We start from the raw sequence: 18,831 nt of genomic DNA, 5'->3' as shown, positions 1-18,831 counted from the left end.
ACGTTGCCTAAGTTCGGCTGCTGCAGCAGTGCATTGTGGGCATCTCTCCCACAGTTCCTCCAGCCCCATTGCACTTCGGGTTTTTTGCCAGTGTCTTATGGGGAAAACTGGGCCGAGAGTGGCTGTGGGGGTGTGACATCATCCCAGAGTGCATTGCCCTCACGTCCCCTGCCATTGGAAACAGGGCTGTTTCCCCAGAGCCTCCCGCTCAGTCGGGACGCTGTGCTGATTGCCACCCTCAGAGCCTGCCTATCTGTGTGCTAGTCTGCCCGGAGCTCAGTAGCCTGGCAGAGCTGGGGAAGCAGTAGAGGACAGCAGAGCTGTCAATCTGCATATTAGGGCGTATGCGCTCCAGCTGCCACTGCCCTGTTAACAGGTACCTGTTCTCCCCTGGTGAAAACACCTTTTGTGGGGCCGGGCAGCACATCAGGGAGCTCTTTTCCCCTAGTAAAAATGCAGCAAACAGGCCACTGCAGTGGCTATGTCTATGTGGCTCCCCTGATCCACAGGCAGTGGGAAGGGGGAGTATCTGTGGTGGTGGGCCCAGGAAGGGGCCAGCCCAAAAGATAGATGCAGCTGGGGCTGGGCCAGCTGAGGCACCTGTTAACACAGTGCAGTTACCTTGCAGGAGCCAGCCAGCCCATGAAATTTGCCATGGGGGTGGGGGCCTTTACCCCTTACAGGCCAGGACATGTTGGTAGCTGGAAAGGATGGTCCGTACTGCACCACTGGCACATGGTGTGGTTGGGCAGGGGCTAGATCCCCAAATGCATGTGCCTGTGGGGGATGGGGGGGCTGCATCGTGCAAAGTGGAACAACAGTAAAGATGTTTCTCTGCCTCTCCTACAAGCACCACCCCCACACCCTAGCCGGCACATGGTGGGGTGGGGGCTGGCCCACCGCCTGCATGGTGACTGGGTGGGGCTAGTCATGTGGTGAGCTGGGGGCTAAACCCCCAACTGCCTCGCACCTGTGGGGGAGGGAGGCTGCCACATGCAAATACGAAGCACAGAAAAAAGATATCTCAGCCTCTCCTGCTATGTCCTGTGCAGGGAAGAAGCCTTCACCCCCCGCAGGACATGCCACCCTGTTGTCTCATGTGCCGCTGTCTGATCCTCGCGGCCAAGCCGCCACGTGGTGTGGTGGGGCAGGGGCTAGCCCAGCAGCCGAACCGAGTCGCTGACTCTCCCGACGGTTCCATGCTTGGGCTGCCTAAAGCGGCTAGATGCAATCGACATGCTGATCATAAAACTATGAATTCAAAGTGCCGGCGTTTGTTTCATACTTCCTGCCTATCTGGAGAGCAGTGGGGGGAGTGATGACCAGAAAGGACACCTCAAGGGGCATTGTGGGCTAGTTTAAAGGCTAATAAAATCGAACTTAATAGCGCTGCAGTCTCCACCTGTATAGTTTGACTTTGCAAATTCAGTCGCTTGAGTTACTACGGGGCAGGGGAAACCAGTATTACAAAAGTCGACCTTAGGGTATCTCAATGTCAACCTGCTGAGCGCTGGGGTGTAGATGGAGAGATTTTAAAATCGAACGTAGACCTTTAAATTCAACTTAATCTCCTCGCATGGACCAGGCCTGTCACCCTGCGTGTGGAAGAGGGCTCCACAGCTGGGGCCACACTGCCCTCCAGGGACTGTCTGTAGTATTTCAATGGCAGTAGCATTCAAATGGCTCCGTCCGGTGTAGGCTGTGTGTTCCAAAGAACAAAGAAGTAGACGTAGGCCCATCTTTGCTTTGCTTCTTTTGCTCAAGGACCCTGGTGGAGCCTACGTTACTCCCCCATCCCCCCGTACGCTCTGAGCACCCTCTTATCCCCTACTGGCACGGGGAGTTCCTGCAATCCGATGCGCGGGGGTGATGGCTGCTTCCATCGTGCGTGTGGAATTAATGCCTGTCTCCAGTACACCTTACTTGAGACTTCCCTGCCTGTCTCCTTGCAAACAGACACGCAGCAATTTCTCAAGGGGCTGGGTGACGGGCTACAGGATACTAGAAAGCACATGCTCTCGCACCTGTCATGGGATGGGGTGGCAGGACTCTGCCACAGGAGCACAGCATGTTTAGAGTAGTGCTTACCAAACCCAGTGGACTGGGATCTACTGGTGGGTCCTGGAGCCTCTGGCTGGTGAGCCTGACTGGTCTGGCCAGGAGCTCTCAAGTGCTGGAACTTCAACCAGCTCTCCCACACTGCTGTGCTGCTCCTACCCTCTGCCTTGGAGCTGCCCCCTTCTCTTCCCTGCCCAGCACCAAACCGCCTGCTTATTGTGCAGGGTGGGGCACACTGATGTCAGGATGTTCCCTCACTCCTGTACCCAATCTGCACAGAGTGAGGAGGTAAAACACAAAGACCTAGCTATACTATTTGTTTTAAATTACCCCTCTGGGCTAATTACTCCAGCCACAATAGCTTAGGCATGTTAGAACTCGCTCCTCAAAATTAAAGGTAAGTGTAAGAGAATATGACAGGGTATGACAGGTCTCAGGGTGGAGGTAGCTTGCTGGCAGCTCTGGCTGAACATGCTGAGCCTATGTAATGGGACAATGTGCATCTCTGGCCCTCACACAATGAGCCTCTCTCTCTCTCTCTCTCTCTCTCTCTCTCTCACACACACGCCCTCGTTCACATTCACCTCCCAACCCAGTGCATGCTGGTGGTATTATTTTCACTTCTTTCAAAGTCTGTTATTTTAGGGGGTTGACTGTTCTGTGCCTTTTGTAATTTTTGTTCTCTTATGCTTACGTTTAATTCTTTCAAGTAGTGAGTTCTAACATGCCTAAGCTATTGTGGCTGGAATATTTAGCCCAGAGGGGTAATTTAAAACAAATAGTATAGCTAGGTCCTTGTGTTTTATCAGTGGTGCACATAACAAAATGCATTTCACCTATGAATGGAAAAAATTGAGGGGCACACTGGTAGGGAATGGCCTGGGATTGGGCTTGAATTCCTGGATGCTCCTGCAGCCACAGTTTGGCCACTAACAGGCCAGAGGCTCAGCTCGGCTAAGGCTGGGTCCGCCAGCCCTGACTCTGCATCACCCCTGGAAGCAGCCGGCACCTCACTGCAGCCCGTGGAGGAGGCAGTGCAGGGTGTCACGACATGATACCCTGACCTGCAGGCACTGCGCCTGTAGCTCCCACTGGCCAGGAATGGAGACCCACCGCCAATAGGAGCTGTGAAGGCAGTGGCTACATGGGGGTGCAGCACACAGAGCCACCTGCCTCCGACCCCCACGGATTGCTGCTAACCGTACCCAGCTGATTTGAGGAATGGTGGAAGGCCAGTGTGGCGGAGGTGAGTCTGCTTCAGCCTCACTGTGCCACCATCTGGGAGCCACCTGAATTAAATGGTGTTTGGGCAAAGCCCCATCCTGAACCCCTGTTTCAGTCTTGAACCCTCCCTGCCCCATCCCTTAGCCTCCCACCACGCAAACTCCCTTCTAGAGGCTGCATCATGAACCCTGTGTACCCCAATCCCCTGCTCCAAGCTTAGTCCCGAGCCCCTGCTGCACTCTGACCACATGGCCTAAGAGCAGAACCTGCATCCCCCTGTATCTCCAAACCCCAGTCCCAGCGCGATGCAAGAGAGGGCAGGGGTCTGGCAAGGGTAGTGTGGGGTGGGGTGGGGTGGGCCACAAAGGAGGAGACTGGGCAAGGATGTGTGAGGTAGACCATGGAGTGCATGTACATTCAGAAAGCAAGGCTGTGCTGAGAAAGCTTGGCAATCACTGCCCTAGAGCAATTGGGTGCTCTCCAGTGTGCTTCACATTGCAAAACATTCTCTTTTTTTGGCTGACTCAGGCTACACCAAATGAGTTGCCAATTCACATCAGGCTTTTGACTGGCAACCAGAACACCTTCATGTCACTCACCCATGTTAATCTTGTTTGGTGTTTAGGTATGTTCCCAAAGAAAGAGTGATTCTCATTGACAGGTACCCATTAAAACATTGATTTGCCACTAATTACAGCCGTTACTCTAAATTGGGTGCTTTTGTTTGGTAACCAGGCAGGCATACCATAGCTGAGTTTGTTTAAATGTGTATATTGCTTAATAGCCATTTATTCAGCAGCTTAATTTTACATTTTGTCAGGTTAGAAAATTGTGAAGGACCTATATCTTGTTTACTAGATGAAAGTTAATTTTATTACTTGTGATTGAAATTCAAAAAAAAATGGCACAAGAAATGCCTTTTTCTTAGAGAACAAAGATTACCTTAAATGTGCTGGATACAAAAGCGGAGGAAGTATGTTTATTGACACGTGTTTCTGTTTAAAACTCATTGATTGTATGGCAGCAGTATGGCCAGGCTCTGACCAGGGCTCCCAGACACTAGGTCTGTGTCTACACTTACATTTCTCTTTTGAAAGAGGTATGCAAATGAGGGAAATTGGAAACGCAAATGAGGTGCTGATTTGCATCTCTGGCATCTCATTTACCTATTCTTATTTTGAAAGCAGTTCTTTCGAAAGAAGAAAACCAGTGTAGACACTGCTCTTTTGGAAGTAAACCCCCATCTTCGAAAGAACCCTTCTTCCCTTTTTTAATGGGTTTTCTTCTTTCAAAAGCAGCCATTTTGAAATAAGAATATGCAAATGAGGTTCCAGATATGTAAATCTGGCACCTCATTTGCATTTTTTAGTTTCCTCAAGTGCATGCCTATTTCAACAGAGCAATGCAAGGTAGACGCAGCCTAGGCTAGCACAAATAACACAATAATTATCTGAAGTTAGTTTTTTTTTTAAGTTTAACCAGGTTTATTTAAAAAAATTCTGAGCTTTACATTGGAAAAACTGACCCACCCACCTCACACACACACACACACACACACACACTGCTTGGAGAAGATTGTAACCGGTGACATCCTGTGTTTGCCTCTGTGCAGCCCATGTGCCTGAGTCTTTGATCAGCCCTGATGTTTTTAAGTCCCCGAATGGTTAATCCATCCCCATCAGTGAAGGGTAGGGATAAGCATAAAAGGTATGACAGTTTCTGACATTATACTAGATAAACCTTATTGAAGTACATTTAAGCATTTTAGAAATTTGTGCTATTAAAAATTAAGATATTTGTGTTATTGTGTGTAACATCTCTAGGAGGACAACGTAACGCAGTTAAACCCTGGGCAGCATTATGAGCATCAAAGGACTATTTGAAACTCGTTTTCTTCTTCGAGTGTCCCCGTGGGTGCTCCACAATAGGTGTCGGGCTCGCCCGGCGCCGCAGATCGGATCTTCCAAGCAGTTTCTGCCGGATCGCGCATGCGCTGGTGCGCGCCGCTCCCTTGCGCGCTCCTGGCCACGTGTGCGATCCGGTCCCCGCCAGTTCCTCTTAACCGCCATCGGCTGCAGACGGAGTCCGACTAGGCTACGGCCAAGTTAGCGTATACAATGGTTTTAACTGTTTTTTCTTTAAAGTTTTCAAGTTCTTAGGCTACTGTTAAGTTAGCCAGTTGTTGTTATTTAAAAAAAAAAAAAAAAAAAAAGAAACAACAAGCGGGACGGCATTCAGTCCAGTCCTAGTAACAAGCGGAGCACCGGAGGCCAGGAGTCTAGGGCCATTAGCCCTCCTGCCGCGGCAGGCTATCCGAGAGGGGGAAAACAGCATAGGGAAGGTGCTAAGTACCCCATTAACAACTAAAAGACTCACCAACAATGTCCTTTTCAGGATTCAAGAAATGTGAGTCCTGCCGAGAGGCAATGCCAGCGTCTGATGGGCACAGCCTCTGCATAAGGTGCCTGGGGAAGTCCCATGTCACGCAGAAATGCTCCTTCTGTGCAAAATTAACAGCCAGAGCAAGGAAGGACATGGAGATGCGGCTTAAAATGCTGCTCTTCGACAAGGCCCTCCAGCCAGACGTGCCGGAGCAGCCGCAGCAGGAGGGACCCTCCGGGGCCCATAAAAGGAAAGCTGCCTCCCTCACCCCATCAGCGCAAAAACGGAGGAAAGCCTCCCCAGCCCGATCCCTGCCGGCAGCAACAGCGAGCGGGACGGGAGGAGCGCACAGCCCCCAGCCGCAGCAACAGCTGATCGGCGGCGGCACGGAGAGCCATGTGGCAGCGGCTCAGCCTCCGATGATCAAACAGCCGCCCCGCACCGCAGGCAGGGCGGCGGCTAAACAAGCGCCAGTACGCACTGGCACCGACCCCCGGGGAACCGGCGGTGCAGAGCGCGCAGGCACGCAGCCTGCAGGCACCGGAGGACACCGCCCGTGCGGCACCGCCCATGAGCATGCCGAGCACGGCGCGGATGGGGCCGAGATCCCCTACACGTCAGGGGGCGGAGCCACCTCCTCAAGGGAGGGGGAAGTCTGCACACAAAACAAGGCACCGCAGCCCCCCTCCAGACAGGGCTGCAGAGTTGCTTTCTCTCAGCCTTCCGCTTATGCTGCAGACGCCAACCAGAAGGCAGGGGTCCCCCCTAGCCTACCCGGAGCCCCCGTCTCCATTTTTACAACCGGCCTCGCCCTGGCTGGGACCACCCTCACCCTTCTTGGGGTTTGAGCCGCTGGAATACTATCACAAATCGCTCTCTCCAGTGTCCCATGTCTCGACGATCTCGCTCCCCCAGACGCAGGGGGTACGCACCAAGGGAGTGGTCCAGGTCACCTTCCCAAGAACAGTGCCCATGCTGCCATGGTCGTCCCTATCACGCGGGGCATAGACACCACCGGCAATCTACCAGGGAAAGATCCCCACTGACGGTCCCGTATCCCCGAGGGCAATCGCGAACGGGGACAGAGACTCAAGTATCTCAGGGGGAACTGGTTATGGAACCCCGAGATTTTCCCTCGCAAGCTTCCAGCGAGCGGATGTACCATCGCCAACAGGAACCGGAAGGGTCCAGAGAGGCATATCCTAGGGGTTCCTCGCTCTCCTCCCCGGACGAGGCTACGGCCCCGGGGGACGTCCATCCTCCGGACGATCTCAAACAGTTTCAAGAGCTGTTTAAGAGGGTGGCCTTCAAGCAAGGCATCCAGACAGCAGAGGTGCAAGAGAAACACCATAAGCTCCTCAAAAATCTGAGACCTCCGGCCTCCTCCAAGATAGCAATACCGCTTGATGAAGCAATCTTGGAGTCCGCCACTATGATATGGCAGACCCCTGCGACTATTCCTCCTGTCCACAAGAGAGCGAACAAGAAATACTTCGTGCCGGCGAAGGGCATGGAGTTTCTGTTCAGCCACCCACAACCAAATTCCTTGGTGGTGGAGTCATCGCAACAAAGATCAAAGACATCTCAATTCAAGACAGGGGGAACAGACAAAGATGCCAAGAAGCTAGAGCTGTTCGGCAGAAAGGTCTACTCCTCCTCCACACTACTGTTGCGAATGGCAAATTACGCAGCGCATTTAGCCAACCATAATTTCGACAACTACACTAGGTTAACCTCCCTCATGGACTCGCTTCCAGAGGACAAGAAACCGGTGCTCAAGGCCATCGTGCAAGAAGGCTACGCGGCCTCGAGGACGGGAGTTCAGATCGCCCTGGATGTTGCGGGCACAGCAGCACGCTCCACAGCTACGGCAGTGGTGATGTGAAGGGAGTCCTGGCTCCAGACTTCGGGTATACCGAGGGATCTGCAGGCAAAGATAGTCGATCTTCCCTTCGACTCGCAGAAGCTGTTTGCTGAATCAACTGACTCGATCCTTCATTCCAGTAAAGATTCAAGAGCCACACTTAGGACCCTGGGGATTTACACCCCTCCATACAGAAAGAAAAAGTACTACCCTCAACAAAGACAGTACCAGTACCAGCAACAGCGTCCCCAGTACCACAGGGGTTACGAGCAAGGGCGACATCAACAGCACCAGCAGTACAGAACTCCCAGGCAACGTTACCAACAAAGCCGTGCGTCCTCGGGGCAGGGCCAAAGGCCACAAGTTTGACACACAGATCCAGGGCTGCACCATCACTACCATCGCACAAGGTCATCCGAAGCAGCTATTCCACCATCGCCTCCGACCATTCTACGACCAGTGGCAAAGGATCACCACAGACAAATGGGTGCTGGAGATCATAGCCACGGAGTACGCCATCCCCTTCCAGTCGCTCCCACCGCCACGACCTCCACCCAGGCCCCACCTCCAGGAGGCCTCCCACGTAGCGAGGCTCAAGCAGGAGGTAGACCATCTCATGCTCATAGGGGCGGTGGAAAGAGTGCCGGAGCAACTGCAAGGGAAAGGGTTCTACTCGAGGTACTTCCTCACGGAGAAAAAGACAGGAGGCTGGAGGCGCATCTTAGATCTTCAAGGCCTCAACCGGTACCTGCGCAAGCAACGCTTTCGGATGATCACAATCGCCTCCATCCTTACGGCACTGGACGATGGAGATTGGTTCGCAGCCCTCGATTTACAAGACGCGTATTTTCACATAAATATCCATCCGGCTCACCGGCGATTCCTCCGGTTCATGGTAGGCAAAGAACATTTTCAATACAAGGTCCTACCCTTTGGCCTGTCCTCGGCCCCCAGAGTCTTCACCAAGACCTTGGCAGTGGTGTCAGCCTACCTGCACAGACAGGGGGTATTTATATTCCCGTATCTGGACGACTGCCTACTCAAAGGGGCCTCGAAGGAGGAGGTACTACGCATGATACGCGTCACTGCAGGCACGTTCTCTTCGCTCGGCCTGGTTATCAATCTGGCAAAATCAAAGATAGACCCCACACAGGACATAGAGTTCATAGGGGCACGCATAAATTCTATTACAGCGAGAGTGTATCTACCAGAGACTCGCTTTCGGGCCATCGGCTCCCTCGTGCAGGTCATCACCTTCAGCCCTACGGTGCCGGTCCTGACGTGCTTACAGCTGCTGGGCCACATGGCAGCGGCGACGTTTGTAGTACAGAACGCCAGGTTACACATGCGCAGCATGCAGCACTGGCTGGCGAGCGTATACAAACCGGCAGCACACACCGTTCACAGGGTGGTGTCGCCCACAGCAGAGGTGCGCAAATCCCTGCAATGGTGGGTAAACCCCAAGAACTTGCTAACAGGGGTACCCTTCCACCAACCACAAATATCGGTTTTTCTTACTACAGATGCCTCCCTCATAGGGTGGGGAGCACACATGGGCGAAGAGGTGACGCAAGGACTGTGGTCCTCCACGGAACAGTCACTGCACATAAATATACTGGAGCTCAGAGCAGTGTTCAACGCCTGCAGACACTTTCGAGACCATATACAAGGCAAAGTTGTTGGGATCAGTACAGACAATACCTCCACCATGTTTTATATAAATCGGCAAGGAGGAGCTTGGTCCCGTGCCTTATGTGCGGAAGCAGTCCGGTTGTGGAACTGGTGCATCGCCAACAATATAATCTTGAAAGCCTCGTACTTACCAGGCGCTCACAATGTGAAGGCAGACCAGCTGAGCAGGCGTTTCGCACTCACGCACGAGTGGCAGATCCGTCCCGAACTGCTACGACCGATTTTTCACGCATGGGGCTTTCCCCAGATAGACCCTGTTTGCCACTCAACACAACAAGAAGTGCCCACAATTCTGCTCCAGGGCAGGACTGGGACGGGGGTCCCTGGGGGACGCATTCGCGATCTCGTGGAGGGGCCTCCTGCTTTACGCTTTTCCTCCCACAGTGCTGATCCACAAAGTCTTGCAGAAAGCCAGGAGGGAAGGAGCCCGAATGATCCTGATAGTCCCAACGTGGGATCGACAGCAATGGTTCCCCCTACTCCTGCGCATGTCGGACCGTCCACCGATGCCCCTTCCGGTGGCGCTGGATCTGCTCACGCAAGCCCAGGGGTCCATAGTGCATCCGCACCCCCAAGGCCTGCGACTGCAAGCGTGGTTAATCCATGGCTCAGCTCCCTAGAGAGCACATGTACGGAGGAAGTGCAGCAAGTCCTAGAAAGTAGCAGGAGGACTTCCACCAGGAAGACCTACAAGCAGAAATGGACTCGCTTCACGGCTTGGTGTTCTACCAAACGGCTAGCCCCCCTTTCGGTGCCTATACCTGTGATATTAGAGTATTTACTGGACCTCAAGAGAGGAGGACTCTCACTATCCTCGTTAAAGGTCCACCTTGCCGCCATTTCGGCGTTCAGACACGAGGAGGAAGGGCACACGGTGTTCGCCCATCCCATGGTTACCAGGTTCCTCAAAGGGTTGGTAAACCTATACCCCCCTCGGAAACCGCTTCCACCTTCGTGGAACTTGGACCTGGTGCTTAATGTGCTAACAGGACCACCGTTCGAGCCCTTGGCCATGGTTTCCCTCTGCCTCCTTACGATAAAGACAACCTTTCTTCTCGCAATCACGTCAGCTCGCAGGGTGAGCGAGCTTGCGGCAGTTATGGCAACGCCACCCTGCACTGTTTTTTCCAAGGAGGCGGTAACCATACGGCTGCATCCAGCCTTTGTTCCCAAAGTTTCTTCTGAGTTTCACATTAACGAACCTATTGTTTTACCCTCGTTTTATCCAAAGCCTCATAACTCTAACAAAGAGGTGCGCCTACACCTCCTGGACATGAGGAGGGTGCTAGCCTTCTATATAGACAGGACCAAGTCCTTCCGGAAAACGGATAGACTCCTAGTCTCTCTCGCTCCCAAATCAAAAGGAGAAGGTCTCTCTTCGCAGAGAATCTCGAAGCACATCGTATCCTGCATAAAAATGTGCTACGAACTCAAAAAGACTCCTTTACTGGCCACTCCCAGGGCTCATTCCACTAGGGCGGTGGCGGCATCAACAGCCTTTTTCAAGGGCGTTGCGCTAAAAGACATTTGCAGAGCGGCAACCTGGTCATCCTATGACACCTTCGCCAAACATTACGCCCTTCACAGGGTATTCCAAGAGGATACCCGTCTCTCAACAGCGGTCCTCTTGGGGACAAGCTGCACGTGATCCGATTACCCACCTCCTATCTTGGGTTACTGCTGGGTAGTCACCTAATGTGGAGCACCCACGGGGACACTCGAAGAAGAAAGAAAGGTTACTCACCGTAGTAACGGTGGTTCTTCGAGATGTGTCCCCGTGGGTGCTCCACTACCCGCCCATCCTCCCCGCTTCGGATCTCTGTTAGTGTTTTGCAGGAGCATCCGAGGCGGTTGGTCAAGGAACTGGCAGGGACCGGATCGCGCACGTGGCCAGGAGCGCGCAAGGGAGCGGCGCGCACCGGCGCATGCGCGGTCTGGCAGAAACTGCTTGGAAGATCCGATCTGCAGCGCCGGGCGAGCCCGACACCTAATGTGGAGCACCCACGGGGACACATCTCGAAGAACCACCGTTACTACGGTGAGTAACCTTTCTTTTCCTTTCCCAGGAAATCTCTCGGGGGAGATGCATGCAAATGTACAGCCTCCAGTTACGCAAGAACTCAGCCTTCCCAAGCTTTGCCGTTTGCCTGCTGATCACCTGTTACGTAGGACAAGATCAGAGGCTCTGCCATCTGAAAGAGTATATCAGATTCTCGGAGGTGCTTGTTCGGAGCCAAAGTGGTTATAACTACACAAAAAAACCCTTGACAGGGTTTGAAGGGCTCTTCACGTGCCCTTGCTGGGATGACCTCTAGTATGCTCATTACTATGTGTATGTGTTCATTTTCTGGGTTTTAGTGTTTCTTCTGTAATGCTTTCGCTTTGACTAAATATGCTTGCTTAGGGAAAGCTGTGTGGTACCATATACTTGGGCAACATGGTTTACAGCCTCAGAGGAGAAAGCAAAACAGGCCGAAAGAAGTAGTCTGCCTGGCTAGTGAACTCACAATGTAGACATTGAACTGCACGGTCTGGAAAAATCTGTGGTCAAGAGGGAGAGGGATGGTTGTCTGCACCCAAGAGAGGTGATGCCTAGCAGCAAGAATCTGAAGAATGGGTGTCCTCACGGGACCATAATGGGGGAATACAGATCAAGTTGTCCTGAGCAGTGACTCTGAGAAGCAAGTCTTTGTATATCAGTCAAGGGAACATTTAATTAGAAGTGGTAAATGGGAGTTTGAGGCACTGGGGGTCCTCCTGTTTACATTTAGTTCTGCACACACCTGCTTGAGACCTGCCTTTTTGTACGCTTTGTTTTCCGTTCTTCTGGAAGATAGATGAGGTGTAGGACATGCAAGATAGTAGCTGTGGGGGAAGAGAAGATATGTGGTTTAGATGGGCAAGTTTCAACAGTGGGTACCAGCTGAGAAAATGGAGCGAGTATAAAAATTGGGGCATGGGACTGATGATTTGTGACTAAGAAAGGAAGCAGAATGAGAAGCCAGTTGACCTGCCTAGAAGAATTGAATTGCTGTCAAATACTCCGTGAGCAAGCTGCTGAGGAACCTGTTTCTGGAGGACCAAAACAGGAGTTATGCTTTAAGGGTGGCCTTATGGTAGGAAATAAGCAACTACCAAGAGAGTTTCTACAACCAGCCTGCGAAGGCAAGTATCGGTGACTCCATATCTAGAAGGCAATGGACAGAGAGTTCAGCAAGAGTCACAAGGATAGCAAGACCAAGTGCTGTCTCCTGGTTACAAGGTATAACTTCAAGATGGGCCATACTGTGCGGTTCCCTGGCAAGTATCATTTGTGATGATTGTCACAGTTCAGGACAACTGCACCTGCATTCCTTTTCAATGGTCTGCCAAGGACACTCACCAATAGGCTTTTGGCTCCCCAGCCATAACCCCTCTCCATCCTGATTGGGATATTCCAGGCTGCACAACGCTGCCTCCACCATGAGTTTCCTAGTAAGGCCAGATTTTCTAAGCAGGTCCGCCTCGCTTTTCACCTCGGATACAGTAACAATGTAATGGCCACAGTCAAATCACCACCCTGCTCCTTCTAAGCAAGCATATTTATTCATAACAGTACGACAGAGGAAACCTGTTAATGCAGTACAAGGATGTATGCACAAGCTAACAAGCTTATCAGAGGCCACCTCCTAACCTCAGCAGTGAACAGCCCTTCAAACCCCACAAAGGGATTTTTTCAGTGGCTGCAGTTCGTAACAATGTCGGTTCAGAACCACCACGCCCATGAGTTTGTGTGTTACTCCTTTGTGCCGTGTGAGCCTGTTGATCCTGGGACTAGGTAGTTCATAGATAGAGGTCCCCTCAGCAGCAGGAAGCTTCAAAAGATCCGCTCTGGAGGTGGGTATTTGTATTGCACTCATCCCAAGTATTTCCTAGGAAACCTCCTTAGCTAACAATTCATTCTCATCTGTGTCCATTGTTTAAAAGAGTCCTTTGAATCTCATAACACTTTCCAACATTTACATTAGTCATTTCTCCTAGACAAGTTACCTCCAATCGTATGAGTGCCAAAAATCTTGCATAACAAGTGCCTAAGACACTTGATTGGGTTTGCCAACTTGGTCGGACCAAACGCCAATGCAACAAATGGTGTCCAGTCCCTTGAGGCTGGGAGAGTTGACAACCTTACATTTAATTCAGTTAGGTTTCACCAGAACAACACAAGACATTTCTCAGCCTTGCACCATTATAACATATTACATAATTATGAGTGATAACAATTTGCTCATATTGAATTAATCATGTCGCGATCACTGGACCCTAGGCAATGGCATCACATGGAACTACACAGATGATAGAAGATATGCGAGATCTTGGAAGGTGAAATGAAGATTTTTCCAGTCCTATGAGTGCAAGAAGGCAGAAAATATTGGAGGTGAACCACTGGCTGAACAACAGGTGCGAAGCTGAAGGTTTAAGCTGGGCAGTGCTCTAGTGGGGAGATGGCACAACCTGCGTCTCATGGCCAGGGAAGCTAATCTTCATAGACAGAGACTTGCTAGAGTGGCCAGGAGAACGTTAAACTAGTGGCGTAAGAGAAAGGTACTATGGAGGCAAATACAATTCAGACTAACTTAGTGTGTCATGAACAAATTGAATCGAAGTAGCAATGTGTGAAGAGAAGACATTTTTTTCAACTGTGTTCAATGCTATGTGTCTATGTAACAAGCAAGAGGACTTGGAAATTTTTATTGATGGAAAAAATGACTATATAATTGGCATTCCTGAAACCTGGGGGATGATTTGCATGATTAGAATGTTAGAAATATTAGTTACAAATTGTTTACGAAGGGTAGAGATGGGGGGGAAGGTAGTGGCTGGGGGGTGCACTCTATATGAGTTTTGAAGTTACTGATAATTCGGGAGCATTGGATCTTGAATAAATGAGGATATATGTACTAACAAACCCCAAGAAGAGGATACTGGGGCGGGCGGGGTCTGTTACAGATATCTCAAACCAGAGGACAAGCGTTTCTTTCTCAGCAGCTGTCTGTAATATGTAGAAAAAGAAAGTGTCCTGTAGGGAACTTCAGTTTGTGAGACACATGCTGAAATTCTCAAGCAAACAGAACTAAAACATCCATTAGAGTTTCTAGCAATTATACTTTTCGAATGCAAAAGGTATTGCATGCAACACAGGGTCCACTTTATTTTAGACCTCATTATGAAAACTGAAGAGGAATTAATCACTGGATTGAAAGTTGGGGGGTGCCTAGGGTCCTGTGACCATGACGTGATTAATTCAATATGAGCCAACAGAGGACAGTCCTAAGCAATAATATGTATACTTGGAGCTAATTTCTCAAAGTTGAAGAAAATTATTGCAAAAATTGATTGAGAGGATTCATTTAGACAGAAAAAAGAGATCACTCAAGAAGACGATTGAATGGTGACTTGATTACAGTGTATAAGCCCCTTCAGGGAAATAAAATACTGGGTGTTAAAAGGCCCCTAAATCGAAAGGAGAAAGGGTAACAAAAACAGTGGCTGGAAAGTGGAAAACCAGATAAATCCAAACTAGAAATAAAACAAAACAAAACAAAAAAAAGTTAAATAATGGAACAAAGTGCTAAGGGCAGAGATGGCTTCGCTCTCTCTCGATATCTTCAAATCAAGACTCGATCCTTTGCTGAGTTAGTAAGACACAGGTACTGGATTCAATAAAGGGGTAAGAGAATAAAATGTAATGACTTTTAATGTGCAGGTCAGACTAGACAAGATAATGGGCCTTTCTGTGCCTTAAACTATATGACTTAACACATGTTGTCCAGTCAGTCTTATTATACAGACAGTGTGGAAACAACAGTCACCAAGGTAACAGCCAAAGGCTCTTAACGCTACCCTCTATTGAATGTTAATGTTCCTGCAGAATTAATCTTTGTTTTCCACTGTTTCTGACCTTAATCCTGAGCAAAACGATAAAATGGCTGATGCAAGATTTGATTTATAAAGAATTAACGGAGGGTAATATAAGTAAAACCAATTAACATGGATTTATAGAAAACAGAGCCCATCAAACTAAAAACATATTTTGATGAGATTACAAATTTAGTTAATTAAGGTAATAGTGCTGAAGTAATATCCTTACATTTCTGTAAGGCATTTGACTTGGCACAGCATAATATTTTGATTAAGACGCTAGAATGATACAAAAGTAACCTAGTACAAGTAAAAGCACTAAAAACTGACGAATGTGCTGATCTCGTGAGGAAAGCATTATCCAATAGGTTTGCGTGAGGCCCACAAACCTACTAATGCCAACTGGGCAGATGGTTACAATGATGTCCTAATTCTGATATGTCCATTCAGCTTCACCAAATAATGTCCTGTGAGGTATTAAAGGAAAGCTGGGCTCACACTCATCTTTGATAACATTATGTGATAGTTGCACAAATACTATGGAAGTATATATATATATATATATATATATATATATATATACTTAAAATATTTTTTTAAGTCTATATCAATGTAATGCTGAAAATTGGTTTTCCTCTCAACGGGACGACTGTAGGTCTGCAGACACAAACTGAACATTGTAAACTAACAGTGGAGGTCAATTTATCTGTAAAGTCAGAGTTTCGCAAAACCTGGAAGTTAACAGAAAAATAAACCACAGATAGTTAGTTATTCTGGCAGTTGTATGCAAAGACAAGGAACTTTGAGGGTATGTCTCCACTTGGGAATAAAGTTGAATTTATTAAAGTTGACTTTTTAATACTCGATAAAGTCAAAATTGAGTGTCCACACCTGCTCACAAAGTTGACAGTGTTTCCCCATTAAATTGCCTGAGTTTGACTGGCATCTATCCCACAGTTCCTGCAGCCCCACTGCATTTCGGGTTTCTGTGCCAGCGTCTAGTGGGAAAAAAGTTGCCTCAATTGCTTGTCGGTGCCTGATGTCATCATCCCAGCGTGCACTTCTCTCACTTCCCGCTGACAAAAACTACCGAGGGAGTTTTCGCACTGCTTTTATATTGCCTGACACTCTCCATTACAACGATAACATGGATCCAGAGATGCTTCAGTCTTTTGTGGAGTAATTTATCACAACTCTCCCCACTGCACTGCAGTATCTTCTGAATGCAGTGAGCCAGGAGGATGAGTACCTTGAGGCAGGGGGCATTTTTGCACATCAAAGGCAGGAGATGAGGAATGCAGACTTGGTGGCAGCGCTGGGTGCATTGCACACCACAAGGCGCAGATTCTGGTCCCATGTAACCAGCTCAGATGGGTGGGACAGCATCGTTTTGCACGCATGGGCAGATCAGCAGTGGTTGCAAAATTTCCACGTGCAAGGCCACTTTCATGGAACTTTGTGAACTGTTGTCTACCGCCCTGAAGCGCTGTGACACCAGACTGAGACGTGCTTTGACAGTTCAAGTGTGACAAGTGCTCTGTGGAAGTTGCGACACCAGACAGCTACCGGTCAGTGGGAAATCAATTTAGAGCAGGCAGATCTACAGTGGGGGCTGTTGTCATCCAGGTAGCCAAGGCAATCGATACACTTCTCCTGTGACAGACAGTGCCCCTGGGGAATGTGCAGGACATTGTGGATGGTTTTGTTGCCATGGGGTTCCCTAACTGTGGTGGCACCATAGCTGGAACGCACATCCCCATCCTGGCACTGGACCACCTGGCCTCAGAGTACATAAGCCACAAAGGGAAAAACAGCTGAGGAGAGTTGGCAGTTTTTCAAAGGGACATTATTCAGGGCCCAAAAGCGAGCTATCCCACTGCATAGGAAAGATAGAAAATATGGCAAAAGATCACCTTGGCTTAACCAGGAGATCTTGCATGATCGCAAAATAAAAAAGGAATCATATAAAAAATGGAAACAAGGACAAATTACAAAGGATGAATAAAGGCAAACAGCACAGGAATGCAGGAGCAAGATTAGAAGGGCTAAGGCACAAAATGAGCTCAAACTAGCTACAGGCATAAAGGGAACCAAGGCGGCTTTTTATAAATATATTAGAAACAAGAGGAAGACCAGGGACAGGGTAGGGCCGTTGCTCAGTGAGGAGGGAGAAACAGTGACAGGGAACTTGGAAATGGCAGAGATGCTTAATGACTTCTTTGTTTCGGTCTCCCCAAAAATCTCATGAGGAGAATCCAAGAGTGCCTGTCTGAGACCTTCAAACAGGATCAGCTCCCCAACCTCAGAAATATTAACAATCTATTCTAGGGGAAATGGGCATAGATCCACTCCACCATGCTCACACGCTACTATTACCAGAATAAAAGAAGCACACTTACCAGAAGTGCTCTCTCCAGCATCAGGGTTCGCCTCTGAAAACACGTGGGATGAGGGGACTGGCTCCAAAGCTAAAAAAAGCTCTTGGTTGTTTTCAGGCTCAGCTTCTCCACTGGACTGTAGACAGCTGTCATCCACTTCAGATCCCACTTCATCCTCTTTGCTGCGGCCAGAGGTCTGCAGAGCAGTATTTAGTCAGAAGCCCAGGCGTTTTTGGGGTGCACTGGTTGACTCTCTCCCCAGAATAAGATGCAGCTGCTCATATAAGCAGCATGCTTGGGGAGATGTCCCAGACTGAGCCCTGGCTTCTTTGGTCTCGTGGTGTGCCTTGATTTTAACGCAGCTCTGCTGTGTGCCCCTGGTGCGCCCTCTCCGGGGTATCTTGGCATAAATGTCCATATTTCTTTAGATGGTTTTGAGCTGCATGAGGAGAGATTCCGCCCCCCTCTGCCCTCCTCCACACAACAACGAGGGCCTGGATCTCCTGATAGCACCATGCTGGGACTCCTTTGTGACCCTGTGAACTCATGGCTAATAGGTATGCTGCCGAGGTGTGCTCCTGAGCTCTGCTATCCGGGTTGGCCAGAAAAGAAAGGAAATTAATTCAGACCTCCTGGGCTGATGATCTCTGCTTCCTGTCACCTCCTTCCTATTCACCTAGAGAGTAGCAGAGGTTAAAGCGATGACCAGAAAAGACACACTGTGGGCATTGTGGGCTACTTTTGGAGGCTAACAAAATCAATTTTAATAGTCTGCTGTCTGCACTAGCGTAAGGTCAACATTGAAAAATTGATTTTGTTGTTATTCCTCATGGAATCAGGTTTACAAAGTGGATCTTAGAGCCCCGTAAAATCAACCTAATGATGCCCATAGTGAAGACTGATGCTTTATAAAATCGACCCAAATCCCTTAAATTCAAATTTATCCCCTAGTGTAGACCAGGCCAAAGTAAACAAACAGCACCCTCCTCACAAAACCAGGATCACAACTAGCCATTGTTGAAACCCTGCAGGATGCTTTGGGGTTGGAGACTAACCTGGTGGTTTAGTCTCTAGAAAGCATGTTTTGATTTTGTCCCTTAAACAGTTTCTAAAGATGGTCTAAAGGGTTAGAAAACTGGCTTTGGTGTGCTAGACTCTAGGAGCTCAATCTATGTAATTTAAGGAACAGAAAATTGGGAGGCGGGGGGGGCTTGATGACTTTATAAGTAGCTACAAGGTGGACAAATATTTAATACTGGATTGTTCAATCTAGCAAGACAAGCAAAGTAAGATCCAATGGCTGGAAAGTTCAAGAAACACAATTCAGACTGGAAA

The sequence above is a fragment of the Carettochelys insculpta genome, chromosome 1, assembly GCF_033958435.1.
Source record: "Carettochelys insculpta isolate YL-2023 chromosome 1, ASM3395843v1, whole genome shotgun sequence".
In the NCBI taxonomy this organism is placed as follows: Eukaryota; Metazoa; Chordata; order Testudines; family Carettochelyidae; genus Carettochelys; species Carettochelys insculpta.
This window is presented reverse-complemented; position numbering follows the sequence as displayed.